The following is a 13,981-nucleotide window of genomic DNA, read 5'->3' as shown; positions in this document are numbered from 1 at the left end:
TAGTGTTTCTTCAGAAATAATACTGCATTTCATTGATGGTAGTATGCAAACACTTTTAAAACATTTAAAAAGAAGCCAATTATTGCTTTCTTCAGTAAGTTTTCCTACGTTTAGAATTTTCTTCAAAACTGCCTCAACTATTTTAATAACTTTTTAAATTAAAACTAACAATACATTTCAAAATTCTTTTAGTCATTTATCTCACTAATTTTCTAACAGAACAATGAAGACATTGCCTGAAATATAGTCTAACTTATCAAATTTAATATAATATCTTAATAGCCTGTAAAAATCTGGCTTAATAAACTTTGAAATTTATGGCATGATTACCTAAGAAAATCAATCTAAAATGTAAACAACACTTTTGATGTAAGAGTTCACGCTTATCTTCCTGGATTGGAATGAAGTTATTTCTTTCTTTGATATGGAGTATTTTAAATGTTGTTCTGTTGATATTCAACTTTAAACAATTTGAAGGTTAGGTGTTTCAAATGTCTTTCTAAATCATTTGCTCTCTCCAAAGCAAATAGTGCTCTTTAAGTAGAAATAGATTTCTTTCGGCCTTGGAAATTAGTTCTCTCACGTGTCAATGTACAATTGAACCAGCTCATTACACTAGCCATTCAAATATTTTGGAGAGCAACCAAAAATGTCCCTAGCCATACCTTTTCTTTTCAGTGATGTATTACTTTATTCTGTAGTGCTTTAAATAACAAGGTAACTGACTCCAGAATTTTTGCCTGGAGAAACCCATGGACAGAGGAACCTGGTGGCCTACAGTCCACTGGGTCACAAAGAATCACACACGACTGAAAGCTACTTAGTACACAAGCACATAAATATCCTAGGGGAATTAGGACAAGAGTGAAAGTAGACATTCTAGGAATCAGTGAACTAAAATGGACTGGAATGGGTGAATTTAATTCAGATGACCATTATATCTACTCCTGTGAGCAGGAGTCCCTTAGAAGAAATGGAGTAGCCATCATGGTCAACAAAAGAGTCCAAATGTAGTATTTGGATGCAATCTAAAAAATGGCAGAATGATCTCTGTTCGTTTCCAAGGCAAACAATTTAATATTAGAGTAATCCAAGCCTGTGCCCCAACCAGTAATGCTGAAGAAGCCGAGTTGAATGGTTCTATGAAGACGTAGAAGACCTTTTAGAACTAACACCCAAAAAAGATGTCCTTTTCGTTATAGGGGACTGGAATGCAAAAGCGGGAAGCCAAGAAACACCTGGAGTAACAGGCAAACTTGGTCTTGGAACACAGAATGAAGGGCAAAGGCTAATAGAGTTTTGCCAAGAGAACGCCCTGGTCATAGCAAACACCCTCTTCCAACAACACAAGGGAAGACTCTACACATGGACATCACCAGATGGTCAACACCGAAATCAGATTGATTGTATTCTTTGCAGCCAAAGATGGAGAAGCTCTTTACAGTTAGCAAAAACAAGGCCAGGAGCTGACTGTGGCTCAGATCATGAACTCCTTATTGCCAAATTCAGACATAAATTGAAGAAAGTAGGGAAAACCACTAGATCATTCAGATATGACCTAAATCAAATCCCTTATGATTATACAGTGGAAGTAAGAAATAGATTTAAGGGTCTAGATCTGATAGATAGAGTGCCTGATGAACTCTGGACGGAGGTTCGTGACATTGTACAGGAGACAGGGACCAAGACCATCCCCATGGAAAAGAAATGCAAAAAATCAAAATGGCTGTCTGAGGAGGCCTTACAAATAGCTGTGAAGAGAAGAGAAGTGAAAAGCAAAGGAAAAAAGGAAAGATATAAGCATCTGAATGCAGAGTTCCAAAGAATAGCAAAGAGAGATAAGAAAGCCTTCCTCAGCGATCAATGCAAAGAAATAGAGGAAAACAACAGAATAGGAAAAACAAGAGATCATTTCAAGAAAATTAGAGATATCAAGGGAACATTTCATGCAAAGATGGGCTCGATAAAGGACAGAAATGGTATGGACCTAACAGAAGCAGAAGATATTAAGAAGAGGTGGCAAGAATACAGAGAAGAACTGTACAAAAAAGATCTTCATGACAAAGAGAATCACGATGGCGTAATCACTCACCTGGAACCAGACATCTTGGAATGTGAAGTCAAGTGGGCCTTAGAGAGAGTCATGACGAACAAAGCTAGTGGAGGTGATGGAATTCCAGTTGAACTATTTCAAGTCCTGAAAGATGATGATGTGAAAGTGCTGCACTCAATATGCAAGCAAATTTGGAAAACTCAGCAGTGGCCACAGGACTGGAAAAGGTCAGTCTTCATCCCCATCCCAAAGGAAGGCAATGCCAAAGAATGCTCAAACTACCGCACAATTGCACTCATCTCACACGCTAGTAAAGTCATGCTCAAAATTCTCCAAGACAGGCTTTAGCAATACATGAACCGTGAACTTCCAGATGTTCAAGCTGGTTTTAGAAAGGCAGAGGAACCAGAAATCAAATTGCCAATATGTGCTGGATCATGGAGAAAGCAAGAGAGTTACAGAAAAATATCTATTTCTGCTTCATCGACTATGCCAAATCCTTTGACTCTGTGGATCACAATAAACTGTGGAACATTCTGAAACAGATGGGAATACCAGACCACCTTACCTGCCTCATGAGATATCTCTATGCAGGTCAGGAAGGAACACTTAGAACCGGTCATGGATCAACAGACTGGTTCCAAATTGGAAAAGGAGTATGTCAACAATGAATACTGTCACCCTGCCTATTTATCTTATATGCAGAGTACATCATGAGGAACACTGGGCTGGAAGAAGCACAAGCTGAAATCAAGATTGCAGGGAGAAATATCAATAACCTCAGATAAGCAGATGACACCACCCTTATGGCAGAAAGTGAAGAGGAACTTTAAAAAGCCTCTTGATGAAAGAGAAAGAGGAGAGTGAAAAAGTTGGCTTAAAGCTCAAAATCCAGAAAACTAAGATCATGGTATCTGGTCCCATCACTTCATAGGAAATAGATGGGGAAACAGTGGAAACAGTGTCAGACTTTATTTGGGGGGGGGGGCTCCAAAATCACTGCGGATGCTGATTGCAGCCATGAAATTGAAAGACGCTTATTCCTTGGAAGGAAAGTTATGACCAGCCTAGATAGCATATTAAAAAGCAGAGACATTACTTTGCCAACCAAGGTCTGTCTAGTCAAGGCTATGGTTTTTCCAGTGGTCATGTTTGGATGTGAGAGTTGGACTGTGAAGAAAGCTGATGGCCGAAGAATTGATGCTTTTGAACTGTGGTGCTGGAGAGGACACTTGATAGTCCCTTGACTGTAAGGATATCTAACCTGTCCATTCTAAGGGAGATCATTCCTGGGTGTTCATTGGATTGATGCTAAAGCTAAAACTCCAATCCTTTGGCCACCTCATGCGACGAGATGACTCACTGGAAAAGAGTCTGATGCTGGGAGGGATTGGGGGCAGGAAGAGAAGAGGACGACAGAGAATGAGATGGCTGGATGGCATCACCGACTCGATGGACATGCGTTTGAGTGAACTCCAGGAGTCGGTGATAAACAGGGAGGCCTGGTGTGCTGTGATTCATGGAGGCGCAAACAGTTGGACACAACTGAGCGACTGAAATGCACTGAACTGAGTGATTTCTATTATTTTTGTTTTTTGTTCCTTCTGTTTGATTTGGATTTATTTTACTATGACTTTTAGAATTTATTGTGGTGAAAATTTAATTTATTGACTTAAGATGCTATTTTAATATTCTAAGTGTTCAGTACTATAATATTTTATTTAACTACTGCTTTGGCTCCATCTCATAGATTGTGATATGTTGCATTTATATTAAGTAAAAATGTAGATCAATAAGAGGAAGACCACCAAATACTTGAAAAGTTACATAACATATAAACCTTCAATAGTGATATCTCTCAAATCCTGGACAAAATATTTCTAAAATTTATTGCTCTAACTCTCTTTTCATTATTCTTTATACAAGTCTATTTATTCCTGCTTATATGTGTACATGCTTAGTTGTCTGTGCGACACTCTGGACTGTAGCCCACTGGGCTCCTGCTTTCAGCATGTACACTGAAAAGGAATGAGTGTGTGTCCCCTTCCCCTTACTCCCCTTTCTGTAGTCTAGGAGACGGTGAGGTTTACCTGCTTAGTGTGAATGTGGAGATGGAAAATTCTTGTTGAACATGATCTAATTGTCCGAAGTCTTATAGATTTCTTACTTTTGAATTTTTAATGACAAAGACAATTCTCTTCAAGACATTATTCACTTAAATCTTTTTTAGAACATCTTTATTTTTATTTTATAGAGTCAGTAATATGTAATAATAATTTTCTGATTTTACAACACTTCCATTTCTTAATAATCACAAAATACAGGAAAAGAGGTCGAAAATTTTAAGGAATCATATGGACAGATATGATTTTGGTTGTCATACCAAACTCCTCCAGTGTCAGACAGAAAGGTTTAGTTTAATTAAGAAGTGACATGGGGAATAAGCTGATCCCAAGTTATGACCAACCTGCTGCTGCTGCTAAGTTGCATCAGTCGTGTCCGACTCTGTGCGACCCCATAGACAACAGCCCAACAGGCTCCTCTGTCCTTGGTATTCTCCAGGCAAGAATACTGGAGTGGGTTGCCATTTCCTTTAGACAGCATATTAAAAAGCAGAGACATTACTTGCCAACAAAGGTCCGTCTAGTCAAGGCTATGGTTTTTCCCGTGGTCATGTGTGGATGTGAGAGTTAGACTGTGAAGAAAGCTGATCGCCGAAGAATTGATGCTTTTGAAATGTGGTGTTGGAGAAGACTCTTGAGAGTCTCTTGGACTGCAAGGAGATCCAACCAGTCCATTCTAAAGGAGATTCGTCCTGGGTGTTCATTGGAAGGACTGATGCTAAAGCTGAAACTGAAATACTTTGGCCACCTCATATGAAGAGTTGACTCACTGGAAAAGAGTCTGATGCTGGGAGGGATTGGGGGCAGGAGGAGAAGGGGACGACAGAGAATGAGATGGCTGGATGGCATCACCGACTCGATGGACATGAGTTTGAGTGAACTCTGGGATTTGGTGATGGACAGGGAGGCCTGGCGTGCTGTGATTCATCAGGTCACAGAGTCGGACACGACTGAACGTCTGAACTGAACTGAACTGAAGGGTAAAGAATATTTTCTATTTAAAGAGCACTAATTTTTATGACAAGGAATATATTATAGACTGTGGTTAGCCTCTGTTCCAAATAAATGTAAATTGCCTAATTGCCTAAACAAAAAAGTCTCACTTTTTTCTCTTTTAACTCTATCTATAAGGGCTTCCCTGGTGGCTCAGAGGTTAAAGCGTCTGCCTCCAATGCGGGAGACCCGGGTTCGATCCCTGGGTCGGGAAGATCCCCTGGAGAAGGAAATGGTAACCCACTCCAGTATTCTTGCCTGGAGAATCCCATGGACGGAGAAGCCTGGTAGGCTACAGTCCACGGGGTCGCAAAGAGTCGGACACGACTGAGTTACTGAACAGAACAGAACAGATAAAGGTAAGCATTGCATTTAGCTTCAGTTCAAACAGGTAAGCATGAATCATTTTTTCCAATAGCAAATTTAGCTTTACAAATATCTATGTAGATTTAGCATCAGCAAAAAATGCATTCATTTCAGAAGAAATAAAAATAGATCCTTTCTTCTTCAGTTCAGTTATTTCTTCTTACTGCTAATTAATTTAGAAAACCCTGATTCAAATGATCTTTTTACTTTTCTGATTCTCATCATTATATTATCGAGTGAGAAATTACAGAGTACTTTGTAATATGCATGTGTGCACTCAGTCGCTTCAGTCGTCTGACTCTTTGGGAACCTATGGACTGTGGTCCACCAGTCTCCTCTGTCCTTGGGATTCTCCAGGCAAGAGTACTGGAGTGGATTGCCATGCCCTTCTGTAGGAGATCTTTCTGCCCCAGGGACTGAACCCATGTCTCTCATCTCTTACATTCCAGGCAGATTCTTTACCACTGAGCCACCAGGAAATGTCTTGTAATATATTTGGCCAAAATATCAAAGATTGCAACCTTATTATCATTATCATCAGTCATCTTAAGTATTAAGATTTATTAAGTGATTACTACATAGTAAGCATATGTTTAAGTAGTTTGCAGGTAGTATTAAATCAGGATATATCACAAAAATTTTTTAAATTATTTAACTAAGTTGCATGACAGTAAAAGGAGTTATTAAAATGTGTTCTCATCCAATACCAAGGGAATCATTTGTTTGTTAAAATTAAATTCTATGCAAATGAATGAGAAAATATTAAAGTAATATTGGCCTGTTTTCTTTTTTATCCTAAAGGAAGCAAGCTTCAGACTGCATTCACCAATTTTAGGTTTTCATTTCCTATTTCAAATTGATTTCATAAACTTGCTCTAAACAGTATTAAATGCATTGTGATATACCTGATTTACATGATATCATAATCCCTACATCAAAGAAAATTGTCATTTCAGTGGAAATACCAGAAAAATAAACATGAATTATTTTAACATAAACGAAAGTGGCTCTATTTAGATGAATTATATAGTGATTTTCTCTTTGAATTGTATAAAGAGAAGCATTGACAGTTTTCAGAAGTCAGAGAAACCAAAAAATATGTCACAAGATTTGAGGAAATCTTTGAACGTGAGATTGAGTTTAGAATATAAGTACAGTTTGTATAGAATTTGAATAATTATAATATTTCTTACTTTAGAAATGGTTTTATACTGACAATTCTATTTACTATTCATAAAAAGTTTCCATTTGACAGATAAAAAGATGAGACAAAAATATTTTAATAAATGTGGAACACTCCATTCTTGATATTAAGTTTTGCTTTCTTACTTTTTCTGGCTTTTCTTTGGCATCTTAGTTTCAGTATGCTTTTCAAATGCACTATCCTACCTGAACATCAAGGAATAATTTACAAAGGGGATTAAAAAATGAGAGAAAACCTTACATACATAAACAGCAGATACAATAAAAAGAATAAAACAAATGGCACTTTCTGCGGGAAATGGATGCACCGATCAAATGTAGGTGCATGCTGCTTGCTAAAAGACTGATGATTCATTCAGTAAGCAATTTTAATCAGTATCCAAATACTACACTCTACATTGATTTAAGTATGTGAATAAAATTTGGTAACGGTGTTGGGACAAGGTATTGAAAAAAGGAGGCATGATTTCATAGACTCATATATGATGCATCTCTCAGCCACTAGCTTCTGACAATTTAAAAGACTCATTCATAGCATTTTTGCATTTCTGCCAATGACATTTTTATTGACAAAATTGTATGATAATGGAAAAAGTTTGAATATCTTTAGTACTGTAATGTGTAGTTTAAGATATTGTAGATAGTACATATATAAATAGTGTATGGCTTCCCAGATGGCTCAGATGATTAAGAATCTGCCTGCCATGCAGAAGATCTGGGTTTGACATCTGGGTAGGGAAAATCCCCTGAGAAGGGAATGGCAACCCACCCCAGTATTCTTGCTTTTGTATGGACTATTGGTTCTACCCCATGTCTGTCTACATTTTTATTTATTTATGTATTTATTTAATTGGAGGCTAGTTACTTTACAATATTATATTTGTTGGTTTTGTCATACATTGACATGAATCTGCCCCGGGTGTACATGTGTTCCCCTTGCAGCAGAAATCTTGACTTTTGTCTTCACTTAATATCCTTAGAATATGTATTTAGTTGTGCATCTTATTTTCAGTGACTTATTTTCTATTGGCTTTCATAAGTTAACCAAAAGTGTTAATCGCTCAGTCGTGTCTGACTCTTTGTGACCCCATGGACTGTAGTCCACCAGGCTCCTCTGTCTGCGGGATTCTCCAGGCCAGAATACTGGAGTGGGTAGCCATTTCCTTCTCCAGAGGATCTTCCCAACCCAGGGATCGAACTGGGGTCTCCTGCACTGTAGGCAGATTCTTTAACATCTGAGCCACCGGGGAATGGCTAAATAAGTTAGCACATAATATGAAAAATACATGTATAACATGCTGAAAACAATGAAGCAATTTACTACTTCTGCAAGAATGAGTAAAAAGAGTATAATTTCTAAATATACACACATGCACGCCCCACGAAAAGTATGCTTGATCTCTAACAGGAAAGAGAGGAAGGAGAGATTTACCTTTTCAGTGGGAATCCATGTTTATACTTTGTAAGTGAAGTGAAGTGAAGTGAAAGTCTTTAGTTGTGTCTGGCTCTTTGTGACCCCACAGACTATACAGTCCATGGAATTCTCCAGGCTAGAATACTGGAGTGGGTAGCCTTTCCCTTCTCCAGGGGATCTTCCCAACCAGGATCAAATCGGGGTCTCCTGCATTGCAGAGAGATTCTTTACCAGCTGAGCTACCGGGGAAGCCCAAAATAACCTCCGCCTGAACAGGGACTTGAACCCTGGACCCTCAGATTAAAAGTCTGATGCTCTACTGACTGAGTATCTGGGTTCTTATAACTTGGGGGAAATTCCAAAGAAGCAATCAAATTGATTCATCTTTAATGTATTCTAGAAGTTAATGAATCACATTTAGTGGAAGAATTATATTATGCATTGCCAAAAAAGATCTACAGAAACACCAAAAAAAAGCTGGCAATATAGTTAAAATACAAAGAAAAATGCAAAAAAGATGGGAAATCTCAACCTATCTCAGTCACATACATGACTAACAAAAACACATGCAAAAAAGAAAGAATGAATAAGTTGAATGGGATCATCAATAAAACAAGAATTGCTTAGGATGTGGGTAATTTAGGAATATCTCACAGATGAGTTGTGCAAGCTGTCTCATCCAGTCAGTAAGTGACAGGTGAACATTCTAGCTAGCACTGCTTTCATGGACATAAACCTTGATATATTTGCCTCTTACGTCTGGAGTGTTCCTGGGCCAAAAGAATAGCTTAAAATTCCTTTTCTCTCAATGGAGAAATCTGAATAGAACTTATCACTACTGATTTATGGACTTTACACTGAAATACACAAGTTTGAAAACTAGCAATATCCCATAATATTATATAGTCAGCTCATCAATTTTATTTATAAAAAAAAAATGAAATATGTAGAATGCCAGTGCCAAACAAGACTTTGGAAATACCACAGGAAAACCAACACTTTAAAGATGAACTATATTCATCCCTAAAACTATTTTAGGTCACTTACAATGTATTTCACCATGCAATCAAATTAACTTTCAATTGATAATAATTAAACACAGAATTGAGAGATGAAGAGAAAAACACAGGCTGAAAGAGCAAAATAACTATGTAAATGAATTTAACTCAAATTTTTGCATTTTTGAGCTTTCAGATGAAGAGCAAAATTATAATCACATATCTTCAGAAAAAGTGATAATTCATGGCAGAAAATAAAGTTTAAATGGATAACTTTTCCTACAAATTAATTTAATAATGATGAAAAATGTAATTCACAAACTGTTAGACACTTAGAAATTATAGGCTTGTTTTCTAATGGAATTGGAAAAAATGAATGTTGTACCATCTTTTATATAGATAAGGAAACAAAAGCCAAAGAAAGTGAAATAACAGAATAACAGTATCTTTGATTGGATCATTACCACAGATGAAATATGAAGAGAAGAAGCAGAAGACAACATGTCCACAGTGATACAATTTGTACTCCTGGGGTTTTCTGAACTTCCAAACCTTCAAGGGCTATTCTTTGGGGTGTTCTCCATTATTTACATAATAATCTTTATTGGAAACAGTCTTATAATAATACTAACTAGGCTTGACCCTGCACTGCACAAACCCATGTATTTTTCCTGGCAAATTTACCCTCCTTGGAAATCTGTTACGTGTCCATTACTCTCCTAGGATTCTGGTGAACCTTTGGACTCAGGACAGAAGCATTTCTGTGCTGGACTGTGCTGCCCAAATGTGCTTCTTCCTTATCCTTGGAGCCAGTGAGCGTTTCCTCCTGGGGTGATGGCCTACAACCGCTGTGTGGCCATCTGTGACCCTCTGCACTACCCCTGGCCATCACCCCAAAGGTATGCCTCCAGCTGGCTGTGGGCTCCTGGGTCAGTGGAATCCCAGTGAAGATAGGGCAAATGTGCCAGATCTTCTTTCTGTGTTTCTGTCATTCGAACGAGATTAACCACTTCTCCTGTGACATTCCGCCCATTCTAAAGCTGGCTTGCGAAGACACTTTTGCACATGAGCTCTCAGTCTATGCAGCAGCTCTGTTGTTTGTTGCTGTACCTTTTATGTTGATCCTTGCCTCCTATAGCCAAATCATTTCCACTATTCTGAGGTCACCAACAGCCAGAGGACAGGCTAAAGCCTTCTCCACATGCTCTTCTCACCTGATGGTTGTGCTTTTATTCTTCGGATCTGCTGCCATTACCTACTCAAGACCAAAATCCAGTCATTCTGCAGGAACTGACGAACTGTTCTCTCTGTTCTACACTATGGTGACTCCGATGTTCAACACATGATACACAGCCTTCAGAGCAAGGATGTGATTATAGCTCTGAGAAAATTATTGCTCAAAAAATAATTTGGTGATTTTAATTATAAATGTTTTGCTTGCTAAACAGTTAAAAGAGAAACATTTTCAGCTTCTATCTTCCCTTTTTAAGGAGTTCAGTTCAGTTCAGTCACTTAGTCGTGTCCGACTCTTTGCGACCCCAAGAATCACAGCATGCCAGGCCTCCCTGTCCATCACCAACTCCCGGAGTTCACTCAAATTCACGTCCATCGAGTCTGTGATGCCATCCAGCCATCTTATTCTCTGTAATCCCCTTCTCCTCCTGCCCCCAATCCCCCCCAGCATCAGACTCTTTTCCAGTGAGTCAACTCTTCACATGAAGTGGCCAAAGTATTGGAGTTTCAGCTTTAGCATTAGTCCTTCCAGTGAACACCCAAGACTCATCTCCTTTAGAATGGACTGGTTGGATCTCCTTGCAGTCCAAAGGACTCACCACTTCTTTTCTCAGATGCACTTATGAATACTTTAAAAGACAAATCCACAATTTACTGGGCTTGGATATATACCAGACAAATGAGTCATCAATCCTCCATGCATAAGAATAATCCTTCCTCATGAATTACATAGTAATTTACATGTTGAAAAAAATTAAAACAGAATTGAATCAGTTACATTTTTTGGCTTAAATATACTGGAAAATATATGTTTACTTATCTTAATAATTATCTGTATCTCCACACTTGTATTTGTTGGCATTCTTTGATTCTATAGCACAGAAAATGACCACTAGCAGTTGAAAACTGGATGTTTGAAGGAGGGATTGAATGAGTGAATGGGTAAATGAATATTGCTAGTGCCAACATCCGACTGCTAGAAAAAAAAAATCTAGATTTTTCAGAGAGCTAATAGTATTGGGAGCATATTTGCTTATCTACTATAAACTCACATGAAATTACTCCAATCATAAAACCAAAAAAATAGCATTCATAGACTTTGTTCTCTTCCTAAGTGCATGGTAAAACAGTACCTTCCTACTCATCTTAACTGGTTTACTTTGGACATATTTGCATATTCTACTTAGAAAATTTGATCCAAAATAATTTGCTTTGCATTATTTCATCCATTACATAACTGCATTCTAACTGCTAAATCTATGTCAATTTGAATTTTTAAAAGAAAATATATATGGATATAAAGGTGAAGAAAAGTTTTAGAAGTTGTTTTCAGAATTACCCACAGTCCATACAATTGCATTACATTAGTGTGTCTGGACTCACTTTCCATGTCTTTATCCCCTCCTTTAGTGTTGAAAATTTTAAATCATTGACTGATATAATCAAGGAAAGTGAACATATTTTACTAGGATTATTAATGCCCATCTTCCCAATTCCATCCTCAAATTCAGCAACATTAAGAGATGATTTGGTGTAGCCGTCCCTGAGAACTTCTGCTACGGTTCTTTTGAAAATTATTCCATTCTCCAGTTTTAGTTTCAGAGAAGGCAATGGCATCCCACTCCATTACTCTTGCCTGGAAAATCCCACGGATGGAGGAGCCTAGTGGGCTGCAGTCCACAGGGTAGCTAAGAGTCAGACACGACTGAGCGACTTCACTTTCACTTTTCACTTTCATTCATTGGAGAAGGAAATGGCAACCCACTCCAGTGTTCTTGCCTGGAGAACCCCAGGGACGGGGGAGCCTGATGGGCTTCCGTCTATGGGGTCACACAGAGTCGGACACGACTGAAGTGACTTAGCAGCAGCAGCAGCAGCAGCAAAGAGAAAAATAATAAATGAACTTTCCTAAAATGGGTTTGCATCGTATTATTAAAGAGACTCTATATTTGTTAAATTTAAATTTTATAGTAAATGAAATGGAAAATAATAATGAGACATTGAAATGCTTTCATTTTTATATTTACATGCTTATCCTAATGATACAGGCTGCTGAATTATAGTCACAAATTCTAGATTTTTATTTCCTGTCTCCAATTTGATTTTTTAAAACTTGCCTATACTCTAATGCTGGGAGGGATTGGGGGCAGGAGGAGAAGGGGATAACAGAGGATGAGATGGCTGGATGTCATCTCCGACTCAATGGACATGAGTTTGAGTGAACTCCGGGAGTTGGTGATGGACAGGGACGCCTGGCGTGCTGCAATTCATGGGGTCGCAAAGAGTAAGACACGACTGAGCGACTGAACTGAACTGAACTGAATACATTTTGAAGATGGTGTATATATTAATAATAAATCTCACACCAAAGATAAACATTTCAGTGGAAAGGCCAGAAAAATAAACATAAATTATTTGAGCAAGTACAAAAGTGGCTATGTATGCTGGATCATTTAGTATTTTTCTTCCTGAGTTGTAGAAATAAAAGCATCTAAAGGTTTCCAGAAGTCAAAAACCAGCAGCTATGCTATGAGATTTGAGAAAAGCATATTTGATGAGGTTGAGTTCAGATTAAGTATAATTTGGATGGGACTTGAATAATTGCAATATGTCTTACATTATAAATGATTTTGCATTGATAATTCCATTGATTATTAACAAAATGTTCCATTTGACCAAAAAAAAAAAGTCAAAGCTAAAAAGGATTTCAGTAAATGTGGAACACCATTCTCAATATCAAATTCTGTTATTCTTGATTTTTCTGGCTTTTTTTTTTTTGGGCACCTTAGATTCAGTATTATTTTCAAATGTACTACCCTACTTGAATAGTAGGAAGAATTGAGAGACAGGACCAAAGAAAAGAAGACCTTACATAAAGAGCAGAGACAATAGAGAGAATCAAGCAGGTGGGATTTTCTGAACGTAGGTGCATGATGGGAGTCAGCCTAAAAAGATTGGGAATTAATTTAAAAAAATTTTAATCAGTGTTCCAGTAATATACTCTACACTGAATTAAATAGAGAAATGTTATTAGCTTTCTTTTTCTAAGTCACAGAATTCCTCGGCAAGCCCACATCTTTGATGGACTGTTGCTTCTGCCCCATGTGTGTCTACGTTTCTGTAGCTGAAATGTTAATCATTCATTATGACTTAAAACACTTAGATATGGATATAGGTGTGCCTCTGCTTTGCAGTGACTGTTTCCGTGGACATCCAAATTAATTAACACATACCATGAGAGCTATGTGTGAGATACTGAAAATAATGAAGTAACTTGATATTTTACAAAAGTGAAAAGAGTGCAATTTCTAAATAGACACACACTCACACACAGACATATATGCAGAGAAGGCATGGCTGAGCAAGACCAGGAGGGAAGGGTGGCCAGTTTGAATTTTGGGTAAGTACCCTTGCTTACACGTTGAGGACTATTTTGACAAAGTAAGCAACTTGGTTCATTTTAATTATTAATTCAAGAAGTTAGTAAATCACTTTTTGCGGAAGAAACATAATACACATTTAATACAAAGATACACTGATGATCAAATGCTTAAAATCTAGATATAGCAAAGAAAAAAGATGACTTAAAGATGGACAA

The sequence above is a fragment of the Moschus berezovskii genome, chromosome 14 (assembly GCF_049115385.1).
Source record: "Moschus berezovskii isolate FMDL1 chromosome 14, NW_MosBer_1.0, whole genome shotgun sequence".
Lineage (NCBI taxonomy): Eukaryota > Metazoa > Chordata > Mammalia > Artiodactyla > Moschidae > Moschus > Moschus berezovskii.
This window is presented reverse-complemented; position numbering follows the sequence as displayed.